The sequence below is a fragment of the Ursus maritimus genome, unplaced genomic scaffold, assembly GCF_017311325.1.
Source record: "Ursus maritimus isolate PB19 unplaced genomic scaffold, ASM1731132v1 scaffold_16, whole genome shotgun sequence".
Lineage (NCBI taxonomy): Eukaryota > Metazoa > Chordata > Mammalia > Carnivora > Ursidae > Ursus > Ursus maritimus.
Genome location: NW_024424008.1, coordinates 50,895,368 through 50,919,616, shown reverse-complemented (window position 1 = coordinate 50,919,616; position 24,249 = coordinate 50,895,368). Strand labels below are relative to the sequence as shown.

Here is a 24,249-nt window from a genome sequence, read left to right as displayed (position 1 = left end):
CAGGATCCTGTCCCTGCTACACGGTGATCTGTCACTACCCCCATGACAGCTGGCAGAGTTCAGGGTGAGCGTGAACCCCTGTCTCCTTGTCCCTACTGTTCACAGTCTTTCTAACTAATCTAGAAGGACTGGCCTCTTGGTGACCAAAGCTCCCAAAATGGCCATTTGTTTTTAGTTTTGTTTGTTCTTTAGATTATTAATTTATTTATTTTAAAGAGAGAGCATCAGCAGGGAGAGGGGCAGAGGGAGAGGGAGAGAATCTCAGGCAGACTCTGCAATGAGTGGGGAGCCCAATGCAGAACTCGATCCCATGACCTAAAGACCAAGACCTGAGCCGAAACCAAGAGTCGGATTTTACTGACTGAGCCACTAGGGCATGCCCGCCATTTGGTTTTTAGCTTTGTGGTCCCTTCAGCCAAGAAACATTTCCCAGGGACTGGAGGGCATCAAACTTACACACATATCTCCTTCCCTGCTCTGGTCTTCAGTTTTACCAACTGCGAAATGAGAAAATAATATCTTCAATGAAAATCAGAGCCTTTGTGGAAATCAGGTGAAACAGTAGAGTTTCTAAAGCCCCATGTGATCTTCTGGCTCTCAAGCAAGTGTGTCTGGGGTAGAATGGGTCCTCAGTGATCTATGAGCTTCCCCAGGCTTGTGGTCCGCTGTGTAAGCTCCTCACACGTCACCTCCATGCCCCCCAATAATACTTTCTCCTCAACACATTATCAAAACTCACATCTGCTCAGTCAGAAAGGCAAGGGGGGGCTCTTGCAAGCAGAACAGACTGATAGCAGGGAGGAGGAAACAGTCCCCACATAAGGAGTCGAGGGGTCATGTAAGCCACCCTGGCCTGGTGAACACCAGAACCCCATTACTGAGGGACTGAGACCTCAGAGCTGGGTCTGGCCCCCCAAGCCAGCAATGGGGGCGGGGAAGTCCAGCCCAGCTGGCAGCCAGCGCTCACTGAGATTAGGCTTCCTTCTTCCCAGGCCCACTTCCGTTTGGGCTGCTTATGTGCCTCCTTCTCACTCCCAACTTACACATCTGAACCTCCGCCACTGCCCCAGGAGGCCGTTTCACAGGTGAGGAGACTGAGCTCCCACGCGCAGTCACTGGCAGAGTTGAGATTCTAATCTGGATCCGGCTGACCACTTTCCATGACTCGAGGCAACACAGTGCCCTGCCTCTCACTCAAGCATCTGCCTTCTAAAAGAGCCTAGTCACAAAGTGAAACCTTGACTCCAGAATCCTGAGAGGTCTTCATTCAGTCATCCCACAAATATTGGCTCCACACTGACGATATGCCAGGCACGGTTCCGGGCGCAAAGCATACCAGATGAAGGCCTGGGCCTCCAGGAGCTTACGTGCTGACCTTTGACTACAGTCCTCCGATCCATCCAGAGGCTGCACTGGGTCTGCTCTGAGCTTGGAGTGGCCACCACTCAGCATCTAAGTGCTCAAGGCAGAAGCCAGAGAGGGAGGAGCCCAGGGCCGGCGGCCTGCCTACCTCCCAGATTAGGCACTGTGCCCTCTCAGTGCTTGCCGCGGCCTCCAAGGGGCTGACCTAAGATTTGAGGAAAGTCGGAGTCACTGCTCACAGGAAAAGGGGATTCCAGGTAATAGGATAGAGGAGAGGCGTCATGATGGAGAATCTTCCAAAAATTCTGTAAGTGTATCCTACAGAAAACCACTCACTGGTAAGGTGAGCTTGCACCCAAGCTGTCTCTGTGTGTGTGTGTGTGTGTGTGTGTGTGTGTGAGAGAGAGAGAGAGAGAGAGAGAGACAGAGAGACAGAGAGACAGACCCATCATTCTATCCTCAGTGCCCTGAAGGCAAAAACACCAGCCTCCCATTTTTCAGCCCCACCCTTCGTCCAGCTGTGTTCGGGGGACTTCAGGGCTCTCAGTCCTTGGGGGGACTGACCGCTGGACAACCTGCCTGACTGGCCGGTGGTGCGCAAACCTCCCCCAGCCCCCCGCAGGACACAGGCTCCTCCTCCTCTCAATCTGTTCCCTCCCTCTCCTCCCCCTCCCTCTAATCATTCATGGTGACAGACTGACAGAAGTGCCCCCACCAGATAAAACTGCCTCTGGGCACAAGTACAAAACATAAAACATTTAGGGAAAATCATCCAAGAACAGTTGGCACCACGAGTAAACTGCTTTAAACACTCAACTATAAGCAACCAGTTTAAAACTCTGGCACAGCTGAGTCCTGGCATCAGCTCGGCCAGCCTCGCGGGGTCTCCATCCTCAGTGCCCCTGGGGCTTTCCAAATCATAGCTGCCTTCTCCTGGCCTCCTCCTTCCCTTCCCTCCTGAAACCAGCCAGGGGCCCCTCATGCCCCACAGGCACATCCAGAAAGTCCCAACACTGGAGGAGGCAAAAGGAAAAATTCCCTTTTAGGGAATACCCTCCCACCAACTCCCACATACGCCCCGCTGACAGTAAACAGGTCTGAGCAGCCTTACTATTTGCACAGCATGGATGACCCACACAGTCAGCCACTTCACACTGTGCACCCCACTGGCCCTCACAGCAGCCTGTGTGGTGCGCCTCTAACTCCATTCTTGAGATGCACAAAAGGCCCAGAGGCAACTGCCCAGGGCTGGCAGGTGGCAGAGCTGGGACAAGCTTCTTTGTGGCCTTCCCACCATATCCAGCTGCTTCTCGGCCCACACTAGAGTACCTCTTTAGGCTCAGATGTGGTTTCCTTGGGGAAACATGGGCACAGGATCAAGGGGGAGGACAGGTATGGCTCCAGGAAGAAGCAGTGCTGGGGAGGGAGTCGGGGAGCCTGCTGGGCTCAGAAGGTGGGGCCTCCCACTGAGACCTCGCTGTCCTGCTCCCCGTTCAACTCAGGCCAAGCTCCCCTCCCAGGGGGACCCAGGTTGGTGTCTGCTCCCCAGCAGGAGGTCTGGATCTGGGCAGGAGCTGAGTCCAGGCTGCCCCCGCCCTGCTGTGGTGCTCCCAGGAGCTTTGTGAGAAGAGGAACCTCTAACGTGTTACCTGAACTATGAACGGTTCACAGGCAAAGATGTGGAGACATGGCAATCCAGGCAGAGGTGACAGCATGGCACACCTGGGACTGCAAATATTTCATGATGGATGCAGCATAGACCAAGATGGGGCAGAGCAAGAGAGATGAGCCCGGAAACAAACAGAGGCCGAGCCACACAAAGGCAGGGGAGCTTTTGGTACCCGAGAGCCTGAGAGCAAAGGAAATCTACCATGGGTTTGGAGCAGTGGAGTGCTAAGACTTCTCTGGTCTTCACAGAGGCAAGGGATTGGAGTGGACAGGACTGGAAAGAGGGGGACAGGTGTGGGAGCCAAGGTAGTACCCCAAGCTGGGGCAGCAGGGACAGAGCGAAGGCAAAGCGGTAATGGGACCACAGAGGTAGACTTGGCAGCGTTGTGTGTTCTAGGAGATGGAAAGTGAGAGCACTGAAAGAGGCCTGCAGGGCTTCTGGTGTGGGCAGCAGGGGAGAGGTGCCCAGAGCCTAGAGCACTGCCCAGCAAACGGCAGGCACTCGGAAAATACATGCTGAATGAAGCGATTCACCAAGGGAAGGAATACAGGAGGGGAGAGTGTTTGTGGGGAGAGGGGATGGTGAGTGAAGTCTGGGGGATCAGGTGCAGAGAAAGATACACAAGGGCCGGGGTGGAGGGAACGTGCCAGAGTCACCAGCAGATAGACCACAAACAAGGCCATGGGATCGGCCTCAAACACCCACACAGAACTTGGGAAGTGAAACTGAAGGAGACAGAGAACGGAACACTGAGAAATATCAAAATTTAAGGAAACAGGAAACAGAGTTTACAACTCAGACCATGAACAAAAAAGGAAGAGTATAGAAAGAGAAAGGAAGAAAACAGCACCATGGGAAAGAGAGTGTTTCCAGAAGGTGTGGTCAACTAGATCGGACCATGGGAACAAGTCAAGCAGAGCACGAGCTAAACCTGCCCGTCACATTTAGCGACACAAGCAGGTCACAGGTGACCTCAGCAGAGTGATGGGTGAAATCGATTCCAACTCAGTGAATGGAATAAAAATAGACAATGATGACAATGTTTCGAAAAGTCTGGCTCTCCAGGAGAAAGGAAAGAGGAGCGATGACCAGGGAGGCGTAGGAAGTCAGAGAAGGGTGTGTGTTTGTGTACGAGAGATGCTGATGTCCCAGTGGTGCACGGAGGGGTCCAGACAGGGAGGGGTGCTTGTAGGTACAGCAGAGAAAGTTGCCTGCTGATGGTCAGATTAAGTCCTGGCAGGAGACAGAAAAGTTGGTCCCCCGTCAACAGAGACAGGAAAGATCCAGGAAAAGCTCAGACACAGATGTGCGGAGCCGGTGTGGGGGAAGAAGAAGTCTGTTGAAGGCACCGCGGTGGAAGGGCCGCTGCTGTCTCAGTGGTGCCAGAGGTGGGATGAAGGGGGGAGGGAGGTGCAGTGTTGAGGAGGTTCAAGGGCAGTAAAGGAGGCTGGAGACACCTTCTTGGAGAAATGGAAAGAGGTCTACCTAGGGAACCAGAGGAGGGCTGCAGAGAGCACCACTGAAGGCTGGGTGAAGTGCCACGGTGCTCAGCGGTGTGTGTGTGTGTGCGTGTGTGTGTGCGTGTGCGTGTGTGGCCAGAGGCACTCATCACCCCAGACTGAGAAATGGAGAAAGGAGACCATTGGGTTGATCCAGGGTTTAAGAGTTTGTCCAGGTCACGAGACACAGACAATGGAGCAAAGGATCTGAGGATATTGCAAATGGGTGGCTGAAGTGCTTAATTCTATGTGTAAAACTGACTGCATCACAGGGTGCCCGAACATTCGGTTAAACATTATTCTGGGTGTGCCTGTGAGGGTGTTTTTGGATGAGATTAATATTTGAATGGATAGTGTGAGTATAGCAGATTGCCCTCCCCAGTGAGGGTGGGCCTCTTCCAATCAGTTGAAGGCCTGAATGGAGGCTAAAGACTGACCCTCCCAAGAGTAGAGGAAAACTCCTCCTTTCAGACTGGAACTGAAACATCAACTCTCCCTGGATCTGGATCCTGTTGGCTTTCAGGTTAGAACTACACCAGTGTCTCTCCTAGGTTTCTAGCTTACTGACTGCAGATTTTGGGACTTCTCGGCCTCCATAACTACATTAGCCAATGTCTTATAAATATAGATTGCCTCTTACATAAATATATAGATGTATAGATACAATCTTCTATTGGTTCTGTTTCTCTGGAGAACCCAAATACAGTGGCTAAATGGTGGACCACAGAATTTAGGGTGGATGGGAAAGGAAATGAGGACAGGGAAGTGACAGAAATCAAGGGATGTTCAAAGAGTGAAGGAAAAAACCAAATACGCTTACTGGAAAAGAAGAAATGGCAAGAAAGAGAGCTCAGTTGATGGGAAGTTGTGGTCAAAGCACAGATGCAGGATTTCAGAGTAGGGGGCAATTCTGGACAATAAGATCCAGATGTCACCATGGAGGTGGCTGCTGAAAGTAGAGCAAAGATAAAGGCCAATATATATGTGAAGAGACATGAGGAAGGAGAAGCCAGGATTTTGGATGATTGTCCTGTGTGGGCACTGAAGTTTCCAGCACCCAGGGAGGCCTTGGCATGAGGATGAAGGCTGAGATATGCCACGTGTCCCACGCAGGAGGGAGAGTCACAGCTCCTGTGATAAACCACTGGGATCTGCAGGTTATTACCACTGTGATAACCAAGGATGGCATGAATGAGAGCTTTGGCAGGCTATGGCTGGCCACAAGGTCTCCATGAGATTTCATCACAATATTTCCCTGGCAGATTGGACTGGCACAGGAGAGAGACACAGGAAGATGCTGAAGAAGAAACAGAAGTGGGAAGGGAGGAAGACAGACTTTTCTAGAAGGACTCAGCCACAGCCTAGACTGATCAGGAATCTACCCTCACCTACTTAGTAAATAGGGGTCTGGACCAAAGTGTCCTCCAGGCTCCAGAGATTTACTGAGAGGCTGGAAGACCTGTCCTCAGCCTGGGGATCTATGGGTCTGGGTCTGTCACAAATGTGCTGTGAGCAGGGTCATTTAACCTCTCTATATCTCTGAGGTCCCCTTCACCCTGAGATGGTTCATTTACTCCTTCATTCATTCTATCAACAATGTATCGACCACCTGATACATTCCAGCACTTTTCCAGGGACTGGAATTGGAGACTGAGACTGACGCAGCTCTCCCAGTGAGACTGTAGATTGAAAGCAATGTGCCCTTGGAAGTCCTTCCTGGAGTGGTCAGCAGCCAGGGGGTCAAGGAGGCCAGGTCCATCCAGGGGAAGAGCCCCCTTCTCTGGTCCCTCCCCAGCAAGGTGAGGGTACAAAGACGTGGGACTTCCCCGCCCTGGCTGTTGGGCTGTGTGGATTCCCCACAGATGGCTCGGTCAGTTTGGGAAGGCTTAGAACCTGCACAGCTGTGACCTCCCTGCCTTCCCCAAAGCCCAGAGGAGAAACTCTGCCCAGAAGGAAGCAGGCAGTTGGGGCAGAGGGGGAGTAGAATGATTGAGGTTTGCAAATAACGAGGTTTCACCCTCGGGGGCCCTGGCCTGTCTAGCACTGTTGCTGTGGCCTTCTGGGGTGTCCAGCCTGCCCCATGCCCTGTCTCTGCACCACCACCCCCTCCCCCGTCCCTCCCTGACCCTCTGGCCAAGACCCTTTTCCTGCTCTCCCCTGGCAACTCCAGCTCAGGTCACCCTCGCTTGCATCCATGTCTCTTTCCTATTCTCCTTTCCCTGGCTTCCTCTGCTCCCTTGGTCTCTCTCCATCTGTGCCTCCTTCTCTCCCTCCACAGTCTCTAACCTGGGCTCTCAGGCTCTGCCTTTGCCCCTCTGTCCTCCCTTTCCTCCCTCTTTCAAATCAAATCAACAAGTATTTATTGAGTCTGACCCTCTCACTCTCTCCCCTCCCCTGACCCTGCCTCTCCTTGGCCTCTACTCCCACCCACGTCTGCTGCCCTGTGGTCCATTCCACTCAGCCGGGAGCCCCCCCGCGGGAGGCTGTCAGCGAGCGGCAGGGCCCGGGGGATGAGGAGTGAGACGTGTCCCTCGCGCCCGCACTGAAAACCAAGCCAGCGTTCCCGCTCTCCCCCAGCTTCTCCTCCCTGCAGGCAGCCCAGAGAGCGTACATTATTTAGAGAAATTATTTAGCATTCTGCTTCTGTCATTCCTTGCCATGGCGCCAGGCCCTGATATGTGATAAAAATATCAACGTTAAATCGACTCTGACAACTGCTGTTTACTTGCAGTGTCACTAGAGCCTAGAGCCGGGGGCAGAGTCGACAGCTCCTGCAGGACCTGAGGCACCAGCAACAGCAGCAGCAGCTCGGAAGACTCTCCAGCTCCCCAGACGGGCAGGCCCGGCTGGGAGAAAGACCAGGAAGGATGGCTGTGAGAGGCCGAGCCCCTGGGACACGTGGCTGCCCGCATACCATGCTGCAACCGCCAGCCCCCCCCCCCCAGTCCTTCCCACTCTGCCCAACCTTCCCACAGTGGCAAGTGTTCATTTCACCAGCAGTAGAAAAATTCCAATAAAACCCCAGCAGAGTCTTTACAACATGCACAGCACTACGCGAGCAGTCAGTCACGTGATACCTTCAGGTTCCACATCAGTCCTGGAGGAAGGGAGTTACACCCCTATTTTCCAGACTTTAACACTGAGGCTGGGAGATGTCATGGAGCTTTCCTGAGGGCACACAGCTAGCAAGCATGAAGCCTGGGCTAGGACCTGGGTCTGTCTGATGCAAGCCCAGGGCATCTGTGTGTGGCGATCGGAATCCAGCATGGGGCACTGACCAAAAGATGGCTGTTGTCTGAAGGCCAATGAGGGGGGGATCCTTCCCCTAATGTGTGACCACCAACCTGGTATGGACTAATTCAACCTACCTGGATGGAGGTGGGAGCATGGATCACTCGACCTGTGTTGAGGATGCCGGATGAGAGCTGGTTAGACCTTTACACTCTCCTTGCTCTTCGCCTTTGCAGCACTCCCAGGGCTAAGTAAGGATCCACAGGCAACTGGAGAAGAGAGAGAACAGAGAACTTCAGGGAGTGAGGGGCAGAACACCAAGGACAGCAGGAGGAAGGAAGGACAGAATAAGAGCAGGAACCCAAGTCAGAGAGAGCTCTGCCTTCACAGGACAGTCACATGACCAACATCGCTCTTGGGGGTCTCTCTTCTTGGAAACAGAAGCTACGTCCCCTCCTTCTTTTGAACTAACAAAAGGCTGAGTACGTAACAGACTGTGCAGATGTTTGCTAGTTGGGTTTTCTCCACTAAGGGCACAGGGTGGAGAATGGTATGACAGCCTCTGCAGGCACTCAAGGATGATGGTCCTGGAGTAAGTTCTCACCTGGTCCTTCCTTGTGGAAAGGACTTAGGGGCTCCAGACAGCACAGAGTCAGCATGGTGAAAGAGTCACCATGAAAGCAGCCCACATGGAGACACAAGGTCCAAAATGAAGGTGATAGTCTCCTCTGTCTCTGCAGGGAAAGCCCTCCCTGGGACCAGGGTTCAGCGGTGAGTGCTTTAGAAAGATTTAGACAGAGTAGGGTGACCAGAATGAGGACAGGCTTCAAATGATGGTAGAGGAGAGGTATTGAAGGAACTGGGTGTGTTTAGCCTTACAGAAGACTCACAAGGACAAAAGATCCAATATTTAAAGAGCTATTAGAGAATGGACTTGACCATTCGGCCCATAAAGTGTGGAACTGTGTTGTTGGGGAAAGGAATGGATGAGGTTGGCCAAAGCCACAGGCGACCAGCGATGGCACTCTGACCACCCACGTGGTGGCCCCATGGTGGAGAAGAACTCACAAAACATGCATATGGAAGGACACTGGAGGAGCTCTGTTGTAACAGTAGTGAGCCTCCTATCCCTGGGTGTATGCAAGGAAAGACTGGCTGAGGGCTTGGGGGAGAAAGGCTGCTGCAGAAAGGGTTTGAATATTAGAAAGCAAGTCCAAAGCTTTCAGCTCAGAGCTTCCTGGTTTCTAGGCCTCCAGGAGGACCAGAGAGAAGAGAAGCACGGCTGCTCCACACACATATGCAAGGCCCAGAGCAGGGTCCGTCCAAGTCCGCCTTCGCTCCTGGGAGAGCAGAGGACTTCTGCATTAGCCAGCCCCTCACAATGATGACCTGTGTCAGTCACTCGCTGTGCTGTGGGAGACCCAGGTGACCCTGTTGTATAACTACCCCATTAGCCTTCCACCCCTATGTGGGATAAGGCCTCCAGATGGACTAATGAAAATCACCCAAATTGAGTTCAATTGAGCAGAAGAAAGGAGGATGGATCCCATTAATTATCCCCAGGCCGACCCTCATGCATCATCCCAAACACAGACCAGCGCCGCTTCTGACAGACAATAGCAATTAGTGATGTGGAACCTTGATGTTGTCAAAATAAAGATCCATGCTCTGCTCACAGAGCGTGAGATGACAAGATGGCCCCAGGTTGGCCCGGCAAAACTGTCTCAGCATGTCTGGTGGGAGGGCATGGACTGCAGAGCCAGACAGACCTGGGCTTCTCCACTCACTGGCTGTGTGACCTTGAACCAGTGACTTGGCTTCTCTGAGCCTCTACCTCCTCAACCACGAAACAGTTTGAATAGAGCCCACCTGATAGGCTTATTAAGAGGATTTCATGAGCTAGGGTGTGGCATTGTCATGGACACTCTGTGTGACGTTGGGAACATCACTGCTTTCATGAAGCCCCAGTGTCTCCCTCTGTAAAATGATGGGGTTTGTCCATAGACGGCTAAGGTCCTTCAAGCTCTAAAGTCCTGCCCTCGATGATTTATGAACTCACAGCCAAGTCTGGGGTGGGCCAAGAAAAGCCACCAGTCCCTGCCACCTAACGCCCATCTCCCTCCCTCAACTCTAACTCACTCCCTTAAGACAACGGTCTCCATCTTGCCTCCCCTCCAAATCCCTACCCCTCAGGAAATCCAGGCACCAACTCTCCAGATGTCCATCAATGTCATAAGACCTAGAAGTCACTAACTTTTGATTTATAAAGCACTTTGTTGTCCCCAGCCAGGTGCCCTCTACTTCTGCCCCGCACAAAAGACAGCCCACTCCTTGGAAGATAAAAAACCACTAATTGTTTCCCTTTCCACTCCAGTATTGATTAGGAGAGTACAAGGCTATTGGTGTTTGATCGACAGGCAGCTGTCTCTCTTGCCTGGGGTAGGTGGCCTTTAATAAGACAGAAAGAAAGAGAAAAACTCTGCTGGGTCATACAGTCAGAGTCCGGGAAGGCCAGATGAGGGATGGGCCAGGCAGCTGGATGATCTGGGTTATAGTTCTGCATTTCTGGGACAGGGTCTCAAGGGCCACAGCTGCCCATCTCCAGCCTAGCCCAGCCAGCATATGAGGGGAGGCCAGTGGATCTACACATCTCCCTAAGCTGGACACTCTCAGCTGACCCTGTACCCTGCGCACTGGACATCACCAATTCCCTCCCCCCAATCCTAGCACCCCCTTCTCCCCACTGCATGTGACCCAGCTCCTACAGCTGGTGGTCCCTAATGGGACCCTGACCTGGCCTACTCCTCGGTCCAGGCCAGTCAGGGAGCCTGTCCTCAGCTCTAAGCTGCTGCGAGGACTCAGGGACACAGTGGGCAGCAGACTATATGAGGTGCCCTGGGGAGGACAAGTAACAAACAGGGTCACCGGGCAGACATGGGAGCCAATGCTCACCTACATTACAGAGTCAAGGATATCTCCTCTGCTCCCCTTCTCCAACCCAACTTTGTCCCTCGATCCGCCTATTCTTTCTCTCATTCAGTAAATCTTAAGTGAGTCCAATCTACACTGCAGGCACAGCCCTAGATACTGAATTATAAAAACAAATTAGACACAGTTCCTGCCCCAAGGGGCTCACAGTTGGTGAGAGTCAGATGTACATATAGAACTAGGGACAGAGTCCTAAAGGTGCTGTGAGAAGGGTCATCACAGGGCACAATGGACATTGTCCACCTCCTTCTGAGAACGGGACACCAGATGGGGTGTCTCTCATTCAATCCATCAATTTATCTGGAGATAAATTTTCCCTGCTAGGGGCTGTTTGGATTTGGACCTCTGTGGAAGTTGGAGAATGACCTGGATGATATATCTGAGGCCTCATACAGCTATAACCCTAGGAGTCCCAGCCCAGTGCACCCAGCCTCCCAAAGCGCTTGCCCTTGCCCTTGACTTTCTTTCCTCTAAGCAGTAAGGATGGTAACCTGTAGCTTTTTCATCATTTCTCCCAGGGGGTCCTTGGTTTGGAGGAGGAGGCAGGGAGCAGGGCCCCAAAGAATATCCCACGGCTCCCTCCCAGATTGCCTCCCTCCAGCTACCAGATGGGACAGGTGTCAGCTCAGGAGTCCAAAATCACCAATTCCCCTCACAAGGATGGGATTCATTCTAGAGCCTCCCTCCTGGAATGTATTCCATCAAGGAAGGGGCCTGTTTGAGGGATCACTGCAGCTCAGAGAGGAATTTATAGGATTAATCTTTAATACTTGCCAGCATCAGTAATTTGGTTATTAAAAGAAGAAATAATAAAATAACAAGCTGATTCCATACCATTGGATGAGGTTCCCTCCTTCCAAACACAAATGTTCCTACACACACACACACACACACACACACACACCAGCTGTCCCAGAAAAACCTATGGTGGCAGTAATGAGCACCAGGACCCCGATCTCAAAGGACAAAGGTGGGGTTCGTGGGGATAAGGGGAGGGGAGGATGTTTCTTTAGGCTTCAAAGACAACTGTTTACAATAGATGGACAAAACTAAATTAAGCAATTCTAGAGCCTCAATATAAAGTTTGGGGAGGACAGAGTCTCCCAGTGCTACCGACAATGAATATTAAATAAGTTAAAAGTCATCCAAAATGGTAAAAAATTGAATTGAACTGAATGTTGTCATGTAGATCCATTTGGATATAATCAGATTATAAACTGTACACCGAAGACTTGAAAACCTACAGTGTGCCATTAAGAGACCTCACTTCTGGCAGAAAAGGTTAAAGAAAGGTCATTCTCACATTCAATAAACATTTATTAGGAAGCTACCAAGGGCCAAGCACTGTGTCAGACACCGGAATATAGACACGAGCAGGAGACCACCCCTGCCCTCAGCTTGCTCATGGGCTAGAGAGAGAAACAGACACAGAAGAAGATACTGGATTTGGTAGACATGTACAATGGGCTAACCCAGGCAAAGGCAGAGTGCCAGGGAAGGAGAGAGGAGGGAACGTGCCTCTGCCGGGAAAAATGAGAGAAGGGTTAATAGACAAGGTGACCACTGAGATGGGTCATAAAGGGAGGGGCTTACCCAACGAAGAAGGGATAAAGGCATTCTAGGCAGAGGGAAGAGCATATGCAAAGGTACAGAGGCATGAGCAAGCATGGTGTGTTCAAAGAGCAGCAAATAACTCCCCTGGACTGAAGCACAGAGTATAAGGGACACTGACAGGAGTGAAGGCTCAAAGGTGAGTTGGGGCCTCATCATGAGGGACTTTGAATGCCAGGCTAGAAGTTTAGATGTTATCCAATAGCAAGTGCCAAGCCAATAAGGCTTTAAACAAGAACATGGTAAGTTAGCTGTGTTTTAGAACAAAACTTGCTGCTCCAAAGACTATGGGGTCCTGGAGGCAGTGAGGTCCAAGGAATCCTCAGAGAGTAGCATCCCTCTACCAAGGAAAGGTAGGACAGATGCCCTCCTTCAAAGAGGACTGCTTATGAGACAAGCCCCATAAGGAAATGGGGTCACAACTTCAGGGGACCCTGATGGAAACCAGCCCCTCCATTTTCATCAGTGGTATGTCTCAGATAGCGCTGATGGGCAAGCAGACCCTCAGTGGGGGGCTGGGGGGGGGTTCGAGGTCTCAGAATAGCTTGGCTGGTGCAGAGGCTGGCCCTCCCCCCTGGGTAGAGGAGACCTCCAGGGGAGTGATGCAGGGCCTGGGACAAGCCTGCAAATCTCCAAATCAGTTTTGTCTTGAGAAAAGGTCGGGTCATCAAAGGCCTCAAGAAACTCATTAGACACAGAACAGGGAGAGGGTTCTTCATCCCTTGAAATAAAATTCAAGTTACACATTGATAAACCTCGGTCTCAAGAATCAAGGCAGATTTCCAGTGAGGGTGGAGTGAGGAGGGCAGTAAATTCTGTTCCCAAAATCTGGGACAAAATCGTCAAACACCCAACAACCATTCAGGGGCTCTGAACACCAACCAAAGGCAAAACAACCCACCAAGAAGACTCTGCTCATGAAAAACACTCTGAGTAAGAAAAGTGGACACCTGGCCTGGGACTGCTGGCATCCTTACCCCCAGCTGTAGTTCTGCCTAGGCGGGGCTGACCACTGAAAACAAGAACGTTCATTGCAGGAGAGGCCTGATTGGGAGCAGAAGGAGACGAACCCATGTCCGGCAGTGGGCAATACAAATGCCTGCTCGGTGGGGAAGCAATGGGCAAGGCCCACAGCTCTGCTGCAACGAGCGGCAGTCCCAACGGGAGCAAGCAACAGAGCAGCAAATCAGTCAGAACCCGGACAGGGAGCACCACCGAGAGTTCCCAGACTGCAGCTCGTGGAAGGCACTCAGAACAACTGTCAGACCACTATGACTGGTCTCCTTTGTGTCTTCTCTTACATGAGTCAGAAGACCTGATGCTTAGCCTTTCTGAGGCTCAGTTTCCTCCTTTAAATTAGGAGAAATCATGTCTACCTCATGGGAGTGATAGTGCAGTAAGGATAAGGACATAATAAGGATAAATATTCATAACCCTAATTATTATTTTTTAAAGATGTATTTATTTATTTCAGAGAGAAAGTATGAGCGGGAGGGGCAGAGGGAGAGAGAATCTCAAGCAGACTCCCCACTGAGTGCAGAGCCTGATGCGGGGCTGAGATCAGGACCTGATCTGAAATCAAGAGTCGGTTGCTCAACTGACTGTGTCACCCAGGTGCCCCAATAACTCTAATTATTAATAACTAATACCAATAATAATGTTCAGCATTGATAATATTATCACTGACAATAAGAGTAAATATCATTTATATTATAAATAACACAGTGAAGGTGGCAGGAGCAGGGAGGGCTGGGCAGGACAGTAGGGGAGAGGGAGCAGGGGGAGCACAGGGCTCTCCTAGGACTGCAGGACTGCAAAGCCTGGACATATGAAGGCTGGGGTGAGAGAGCACTAGAGGGAGGGGAGGATTGAGGAGTGAGACCAGGGCCCCCCTTTGGGACATATGGGGGTGGGGAGGGAGCTGGAGGCAGAATCCACGGCTGGGTCCTGCGAGGTTTGATGCCCCTGCTGCTGGGCAAACAGCAGTGAGTCCTCAGGCCCAGCCTGTCGCCTGAATGCTCCAAATTAAATAACTGCAACTCCCCTTTTATTTCCTCTCTGACAGCAACTTATTGCGAAGGCTGCTGCTTCTGACATTCTAATATTCAGAGTCACATCCTGTGGGATAAACCCATCACTGTTGTCTGAGCCAATGATTTGTGCCAGGAGAGGAGGGAGCTGGGAGGGGCAGGGAGAGGTGAGGCCTGGTGCTGCTGGCAGCAAAGGGGGAGAAGAATGAGCTCTCAGATTCTGCTGGACCAGCCCAAGTCCCCCCTCCAACAGGAGTCCCACCCTGGAGTAGGTGGGGCTGTCTGATCATTCCTCCCTGGTCCACCTGTACATTTAAGAAATGCTTTGAGCACCCACCACATGCCGTCTGTGCCAGGCACCATGAGAGTCCCAGGTCCCACCCCTTCAGGAAGCTCACACCCACACTCCAGTCTGGGCAGGCAGCCCACAGTATGGCCCAGTGGTTAGAGTCGGGTGCTTCGGAGAGACACAAGACTGGGTTCACATTCGCACCCTGCAGCTTACCAGCATGGTAGCTATAGGAAATGTTCTGACATCAGACCCTGTGTCCTGCAAGTCAGAATAACCATGTGGTCCACCTCCTAATGTCATCCAGAAGATTAAATGAGAGAATGAAACATAAGCCCTGACCATCCCCAGTGCCTGGTGCAGAGTAAATAATGCTCATGGCAGTCTTGCAAGTGACACACGGTGTAGGACAAGATACTGCTAAAAGAGAGGCGCCAACAGAGTGCTGTGGCAGTGTTGGAGAGTGCTTGCTCCTAAGTTACGACGTCCTGGTCAGTTAGGGGCTTCCAACGGTCCCCCCAGCCCTCCCTTGACTTCAGACACATGTGGGCCCCTAAGGCTGCTCGCCATACAATGAGATGCTTCATGGAGTTTTCTGTGCATGCCAGCCAAGCACATGCAAGATGGAAGCAAACATGTAAGTTGAGCGTGCTAATGGGGGTGGGTCACTTCCAGAGGGCAGGGTGAAGCCAGGGTGGTCCTAAGCTAGACTGTAAGGGAGATGGCTCCGTGGGATTCAGGAGACCAAGAAAGGACCAGTGAAAAGGCCTACCTGGCAGTCTGGAGAGTGCGGGGGTTGGGGGGCACTGCTGCTGGCAGTTGATCTTGGTGGGGGGAGGGTGGGCAACAGAGAGATGCTGGCTCCATTAAGGGATGGGCAACACAGAAACTTATGGGAATGGATAGGGTGGTGGGGCGGGGGGGAGGCCAAGCCAAGAGGCCGGGGAAAAGGCAGCAGAGGGGCCTGGAGACAGACCTCACACTCCAAGTAAGGGCCTGTGGGATGTGTGAATGGAACACAGATTTGGGTCAGGCCTTCCCAATTAGCCTTTAAAGGGGAAAAAAGAGTCTCCATAGGCCTGAAAAGAAGAACAAAAACAAGGAAGAGAGAAGCTCTGAGAATACCCCGAAGAGCTGCTGAGGACTGCTCTGGCCTTTAAAATGCAGGGAGTATGGTAATCTAATAAACATGGCAACAAAGCGTTTGTCACCAAGCTAATTTTATTAGAACAGATCTCAAATGGCTAATTTCCTTTTACTAATGAGCAAATTAGTTGAATCTCTGATCTGCTTTTAAGGCACTTATACTAATAAAACATGAACGACAGTGAAATTCGTTGTGAGGTGTGGTGACACGCGCACTTGGGTTGAAGAGAATCTCCAGGCAGGGAGGCTTTGCTCTAACAGGACCTGGCCTCTGTCTGGTCTGTGCAGGCCAGCTCAGAGCCCAGCCCGGCCCCAGGGAGCTCAGGTGTCAGGTGGTCTGCTCCCCGCCTCCCCCACCTCCTGGCCTAGGTGTGTTGTATGTATAGAGAAGGTTCTAAAACACTCCCAGCCCTCTGGTGATCCCGGCTGGCTCCCATCAAAGCTGAAAACCTTTATGCCGAACTATCTTTCCCAGGGCCAGAGTTGAGGCTCCTTACTTCAACTCTTCAAATCAGTTATGCAGAAGCCAGGGGAATGGGATGCACAAGGCCCAGCTTCTTTCTGAGGCAGAGGCGCGTTGGCTGGGCTCTGATGGGGGCCAATATTTTTAGCCAGCAGCCAGGGCAGGCGTGGGAGGGTACAGCACAGACGAGGACCTGGGGGAGAGGAAGGCCCCCTGGCAATCACAGCCCAGGGATGCTGCCTCCCGCCTAAAGGATGGGGTGAAAGGGTGGGCAGAGGCCAAGTGCTCTGAGCTGACAGGAGGGTCCCCCACTTGCTTTGGTGACATGCTTGCTATTGGCAGAGAGACGGCCTGGGAAAAATGCTCCTGCAAGCAAAACCAGGGACAAGGGCTATCAGATGGATCCCATGTACTTGATAAATACAGTACATCCACTTGTTTCAACCAGGCTTTGCAAGGAATGGGGGGAAACTCCTAGGAACAAGATCCAAGACCAGGCAGGTCCCCTGGCCCAATCCATGCCTTAGTAGTTCCTTTATGCAAAAGGGTTAAAGAGAGCTGGGGGACTGAGGCAGTGGGCAGCACCTGCTTAGCTGCCCCAACAGTGAGCCTGACTGAGAGGACCCCCAAAATGACAGCAAAAGGATGAAAACTTCCTCCAGTTCCAAGCCCAGCTCAGCTCAGCCACATACATTTGGATCCCAACTCACCAGTTAATTATTGGGAGTATAATTTGAGCCCAGTTAGTCTCTCTGTCCCTCAGTTATTTCTCTTTAAAGAGGAGACACTCATCCTTACGTATCTGAACTAGCATGTGGGCTCAGTGAGGAAAAGAGCCAGACACATGTCAAGCATCCAACAAAGGTGCGTCCCCTTATGTCTGCAGCCCGGGTTTTGGAAACTGGAGCCCCTTCTGGCCATGCAGAAAATGTAAGGACGGTATTGAGTTGGCAGAGAAAACAGGGGCAGGGGACTCCCAGGTCACACGCTTGGATGCCCACATAACTGAACTGCTGAATGAAACGGGCCGCCTTGAGACAAGAGGGGGTCTCATCACTGAGTGATCAAGTATCTGTCGGCCCTGAGGACCCCTGACCCCCGCTGGGGACACCCATGCAAGATGCCCTTGTCCGGCACCTGCCGGGAGTCACGTGTACCACAGCCACTCTCCTGGTTAATCTGGCCTTCCTCTAAATGCCCCCCACCAAAGTCTCCCATCCTGCAATCTTCATCTTAGGAGGGGTGCTCTGCACACAGTCTAAATCCAGCTCCACAAACCACCTCTGCAAAGCCCTCAAGTAGCTTTTCTGAGTAGGAGGTTCAAAGCTGGGGGACGACAGGGACAGCACTAGGAGCTTAGATATGTGACAGACCCAGGGTTTGCAACACAATCCATAGACACACTCTCGTGGCCACTTACCTCTGACCTGCAATGGAAGCCACAGCCACGGCCCACATTGGATCCCCTGGAATCTCTCTCCATGCCTGTCCACTCCCCACCTGTCCATGCCCCTCCTTCTGCCCACACTGTCCCCAGGGCCACCGCTCTGATGTGCTGTAGCTCGTTCATTATTCAGACATTTCCTCAGTTCAGAGGCCCAGGGCCAGAGGGTTGGCATTCCGTGTGCTCTTGCACCTCCCGGGTTGTACAGAGAATGCAGATGCGCCAGGCTGGGGTTCAGGATGCGGACAAAGCTCAGTCCTAGGGTTGGGGGCGTCTTCGCACTTTATGTTCTAGGACCGCATCCTCTCACAGCTGCCCCCTGGGGTTACCCCACCAAGGCTTACACATCCACCCTGAGGAGCCACAACCGAAAGCAGCTGGGATTTGATCCAGGGGCAGGCTCTTTACAAGCGGCAAGTGACAAGACTTGACTATTCTATAACAGTACTAGAGTCACCTGACTGTGACCTTGGGGCTGAAGGCAGCACAAAAGCCTGGGCAAGCCCCTGGGAAGAGGGACAAAGAGCCCTCCTGAAGTGGGGCCAAGACACCTGCCAAATCTAAAGCCAGCGGTGGCGCCCTGACCCCTGATCTGGCTGTGCGGGGGCTGGGCTGGGAGGGCAGAGGTCTCTCTCACCTGTATCACAGGTCCTGTGATGTGCATTCCAAAAGCTGACATTGCTCTGCTCCTCCCCTCTCGGGCTTTGGGCTGCATGGTCCTCTTTTCTCATGTTTCCCTCCCAGGGTGCACAGACCAGCAACTTAGCCTTCAGTTACTTGAATAAATGCAAGGGTTAGAGGGAGAGAGAGAAAGAGATACAGTGTCAAATTGCCTGGTCCTAAATATTTCTTGTCCCTTTGCCCATCCTGGATCCATCTCCCCCTCAGCTTTGCCCCACCTTCCACCCATCCCAGGATCAAAACTGGAATCTTCTATATACAGCTACACTTCCCTGAGTCTAGTGTTGGATCCCTAGGCTGGCCAAAGGAGCGGGAGCCAGCGTTGCCCCTCACTGGCAGGGGAGTGTTCACAGGAGGGCCCCCCATTGCCTCAGACAGAGAATGAAGGTGGAAGGGGCACCTAACAGGGATGGCTTCCTCTCTCCTGCCCCTGTGCCTGGCTCCACAGGATCAGGCCTGGAGTACACGCTGAAGGCGGTCTTAGTCATTTCCCTCCACAAAGCTCCATTTCGGAAACAACCAAAGGGGACCTCAAAGGAGAAGTCTCTCCATGAGGCCACTGAAGGTGGAGAGGGAGGGAAAGCAAGAAGCCAGGGAGAACTGCCCCTCATGGGCTCCAAAGTGTAGGTTTCTTCATAGAAATCTGAGGATCCCTGTTGAGTACCCAGAAAATTAGGCTGGTAAGGGAAGAGACAAGCTTTCAAAAGTGTGACTTTTTCATTGACTCCCACGGCCAGGTTGCTTTTTAAAACCCAGCTCCCAGGCCTGCATTCCTTCCCTGCACCCCCTGCCATAGTTCCTGGGGAGGGGACCAGCCAGAGCATGGAGGATGGGATGAGAGTTCTAGACTCTGGCTAGAAGCCAGCCTGTCCAAAGCTTTGTGCAGGGCCTAGAGATCTGGAGTCTTCCACAAAGCAGGCTCAGGACACACTCACCTGGGCCTTTCCAACGACCCCAGCCTCCAAGCTCCAGGGATCCAAAGTTTAATAATGCGCTTTATCCAGAAGTAATATGATTAGCTCAGCCCAGTCTGGCCTTCAAGACTGACCACTTCTAACCACTCTCACTCACATTGTTCCCTGCCAGGAACCCCCTCCTACTACCTCCACCCCTCTTCTCCTTCTCAAATCCTCCTTGTCTTCAAGAACGGGCTCCAGTGCCACATGGTCCAACAGGCCTTTTCCTTCTGCTCCAACTCCTGCTGACCCACCTTTTTCCATCACCCCAAACACATACTTGGCACTTGACCATATACAACTTCGCAATTCATTAAATACTCCTCTTATACCTTTCTCTCTTTTTTCATATATATCTTTCATATATACCTTGTCTCCCCAGCTAGTCTTATAGATGGGAGTCACATCTTCATCTTCCCTGTGCTTTCCCAGTGCACACCCTGTACTCCTTCTCATGGCCATGCCTTTAGATCAGCACCCCCCCCCCGCAATCACCTGATCACTGCTCAGATTCACCCTGTGCAACACCGCTAAGTTAGTCTTTCTAAAGCACCACTCTGATCATAACATCTGCAGCGCAAAAACCCTCAAAGGTTCCCTGCTGAGGTTTCAGTGAAGCCCAAACACCTCTGCTTGGCATTCAGGATCCTCCATGACCTGGCTCAAGCTCCGCCCAGCCTGCCTCTGTCATCCCTCTTCTACACAGCCTCCATGCTTCAATCAAACCTGTTACTTTAGCAGCTCCCAAATACACTAGGATTTCTTGCTTTGGTGCCCTGCCCATGCCACTGTGGCCACCTGGAGCACCCTTCCCTCCCACCGCCATTTGTTGAATTCCTACCCATTGTTCAGGGTCCTGCTCAAACGCCAACTGCCCCTACGTAAGTCCACGCCAAGAGGAGGCTGCTCCCACCTCTGAACCCAGGCAGCACTTGGTACCTCCCTTGGGGTATTTAATCGGGGTCTGCTTCTCATCACAGAGCATCCCCGAGCACTTGTTTACCCTCCTGCATGGGTGTAATAGCTGGGACAAGGACCATCCTGCATCTCCACAACCCAGTGAAAGATACCCAAGACTTTCCTGATTTCTCACATTTCCAAATCTTTTCTTAAAGAGAACCCAGGACTCTGGGTAAAGATTTAGCTACTATGAAAAGCACAGTTTCTTCATCTAGAGCGTATACAACATCAATAGTATTGATAAGAGTATTGATCATAGGCTCCCTGCAAAGCACTACACATTCCTCATCTCACCTGCCAACAATGGACAGGCCCTGCCCGGCACCGGGACCTCTGAACTGTAGCCCTTGCTATGCACTAACAGCACTGTCTCAACCCAGGCTCCTTTAGCTTACAATGAGAGGTGCTGACTTCAGTCACTGTGCTCTCATCCCACCCTCACGTCCTGCGTATCCCTGACTGCCTGAAGTCCCAACCTGCCTCAAGGGTGGTTTGAGAACCACAACAAAGACCATGGAGATGCAGAATGGCCTGGAGAACGTAAGGAATGACCATAGGAGCTGTAACAGGAGGAAAGAGAAAAGACCTGCCCAGGCTCAGCCTCCAATGAGACATCGCAGAGCCCTGGCTGGCTGGGGCAGCGATTCTCCTAAGGGCCTGGGGCCACCTGCACTCTCTCTGATCATAGCAGGCTTGTAGCTGTTTCTGTGTGGGTTGGAAATGGTGGGCTTTTTGTAGTTTTGAGTTTAAGATATTCAGACCCCTCCCTCTGCTCCTTTCCTTATTAAAGTTTCCCTCACTCAGCTTATGTAATATCCAAAAATCAATTGCTTATTTTACTGTCTGTTTAGAAATGAAAGTGGGACTTAGTGGGGGAGCCTGCAAGCCAGGAGGCAGCCCCAGGCTGAGCCAGAGGCACTGGGAGGGAGACGGCCCAGGCAGCTGGCTTCCAAGCTCAGCTGTAAAGGAGCTGAGTGCTTGGGGTCTCCAAGGGCCTCAGGGCTGGAAGAGACCCCAGAGCTGAACTCTCAGTTGACAAGGCCACTCCCTCCCCTCCTCTGCTCTCCCTCACCCCCAAACAGAGCCTGGAGCACCAAGCCCTCTTGAGGCCACAGCTCAACCAATGGAATGGGGTGAGATCATCCAGTTCCAGCAGTAGCTGGGCTTTAAAAAAAGGCAATTCAAACTCATGTGCAAGCCTGTTCACACACTCCTGAGCCAGCATCCCATGGTGCCTGGCTTCCAAAAAGTCTCTGTGAATAGGCACGGTCAGGTCTAGAGATTCAAGAGTGGAGACATGTTAGAAAATTCCCAAAAGAAGCAAATAAAGCCCTGGAGATAGTAAAAAGATCAGCGGTTGGCAGAGGTTGGGATGGAGGGAGGGATGAACAGGCAGAGCACAGGGGATGTGGGGGGCAGTGAAATTACAGTGTGACACTGTAATGACAGACACGTGACACTATACGTTTGTCAAAAACCCATAGAATGTACAAAGCCAAGAGTGAACCCTAAGGTGAACTATGAATTTTCATTAATAATAATGTATCAATATTGGTTCATCAACTGTAACCAATGTGCCACACTCATGCAAGATGCTAATAATACAACTGTGAGGGGATATATGGGACCTCTCTGTATTTTCAACTCAATCTTTCTGTAAGCCTAAAAGTGCTCTAAAAAATTAAATCTATTAATCAAAAAATAATAATAGCCAAACTGGAAACAACCCAAAGCAGGTGAATGTGGTGCACGCCTACCATGCAACGCCACTCAACAATCAAAGGAATGAATGACTGATAGACACATGCATGCACAAGAGCATGCACATGCGTGCATACACACACACACGCACACACATACACACACAGCACTCCGTTCTAGCGATGGAGCCACTGACGTGCTATATGACCTCCGGCAATCACTGCAGTGTCTTGGCCCCAGTGTGGCCCCATGTGGACCTTCTCCCCCAAGTCCCTCTCATTGCCTCACTCTTGTCTAAAGCAGCAAGGATGAAATGAAGCAAAATTTGATCCTACTCTTGACCCCAAGAAGGAATAAGGTCTCCACAGCCCCTGGCTTCTTGGCGGCCCTGATGGCTTCCCCCACCCCGCCAAGCACAAAGGGTTTCTCCTCTGGCGAGACTGAGCCAGGGCTCAGCTCTGCAGGACCATGAGCCCGTGCACCAGCAATAGCAGCCACCTTCCCTGTCCCTCAAGGCTCCAGCCTCTCTGGAGTCCCAACTCCTCACCTTCCCCTCCCGTCCCTGCTCTCCTTCTGCTCTCCTGACTTACCCATACATCACCAGGAATGTAATACCCTTAAAAAAAAAAAAAAAAAAAAAAAAAAAACCATTTTGCTCTGAACTAACAGAGTCAGGCCTCATTGTTCCCAATATCACCAAGCAATTTCTAAGCTAGGGGAGTGTTGAATTGGAGCAGGAAGATGGGCAATTGGTCAGGGTCAGCTGACACGGTGGGGAGTGGGGGTTGAGAGCTCTAGGGAGGTGGGAGAAAGGGCTCAGCTGAAAATCAGTAAAGAAGGAGGCTGGGACTCCGAAGGTACAAACAGAGATGACATCCTAATATTTCTCTCTCTTCTCTTCTGACCTAACTCATCATGCTCAACTATGGATCCACCTGGAATGTAACTTCTTTACCAACTGAAAAAATCTCCTTTAAATAATGCCAACCTGCCCTAATAGCTCGACCCTCTTTGCTACACGTTTCAACAGCAGAAATTCCAGCCAAAGAGAGTTTGAGCATCTCCAGAACCCAGGGAACACTGACCAGTCTCTAAGGAACTATCAAGTATCCTTCAAGGAAGGGTCCCCAGGTCCCTCCTCTAGGAAGACCCCTAACCCAACTCTGAGAGAATGATTTGCCCGCCCGACCTGCATCATGACATTCGGTTCTGGCACAAAGCTCGCTCCTCTCACAATCATTTAGCTCCTAGATACATGATACAAACACAGCATTAACACATAAACTTTGCAAGTTAACAACCTACTGCTATTATAAATTATATTCATGAGAAGGGACCATATTTATTTATTTATTTCTCTATTTTTTAGTCATGTCTACTGTTCCGGACACCTAGTAGTAGGGACTTCGTCCATGTGGAGTGAACAGAAAACTCTGGTGGCTATACAATTCTAGAAACAGAATTGTTGATTGACTGACAGACACCAATTATCTAGAGGGATATCAAAACACTCTGAAGACAAAGGACTGCATTACCACAGTCCCAGGACAGTGCTGTCCAGGGGAACTGTCTGTAAAGATGTGGATGTTCCATATCTGAGCCGTCCAAGATCTAGCCACTGAATACATGGGGCCACTGAGCACTTGAACCGTGGCAAATATGATCGAGAAACTGAATTTTACATTTTAATTAATTTTAAACAGTCACATATGGCCAGTGGCTACCCAACTAGATAGTGCGGTTCTAGAAAGAGGTGTCTCTGGAGATGGGGCTCATAGTGACATGAGCATGGAAGTTCCCACTGAGAGCTTGGGACCACAGCATGGTGCAGTACTAAAAAGTACGCACTCTGGAGCCACACTGTCGTGGGTTCGAATCCCCATCTCACACTACTACCTAGCTATTTAACTCTCTGTACTTCTGCTCATCTGAATAATAAGAATAACACCGTGTAGGATTGCTATGAGGGTCAAATGAGTTAATACATTTAAACAGTTTCTCCCGTATAGTGAGTATTCAGTAAATATTGTTGCTATTACAGGCACATAGTAGGCATTCAAAATGGTTGTTGAATTCGAATGTGCATCTACAAAAGAATATTTGGTAATATTTATTGAATGCTCACCAAATGTCAAGCACTGTACTGAGAACTTGACAATAACACTGAGAGCAAAGTATGATTATCAACATATTAAAGGTGAGAAACTGAAGCTAACGGA

General features: G+C 51.3%; 1 long non-coding RNA gene across 1 annotated transcript in view; it reads right to left on the bottom strand.

The window, feature by feature from the left end:
• The window catches only part of LOC121102925, a 102,448-nt gene extending 94,438 nt beyond the window's left edge, over positions 1–8,010 (bottom strand). The window contains exon 1 of the long non-coding RNA XR_005835075.1: positions 7,899–8,010. This is a non-coding gene — a long non-coding RNA (uncharacterized LOC121102925). The remainder of the gene's footprint in view (positions 1–7,898) is intronic.
• Positions 8,011–24,249: the final 16,239 nt, after the last annotated feature.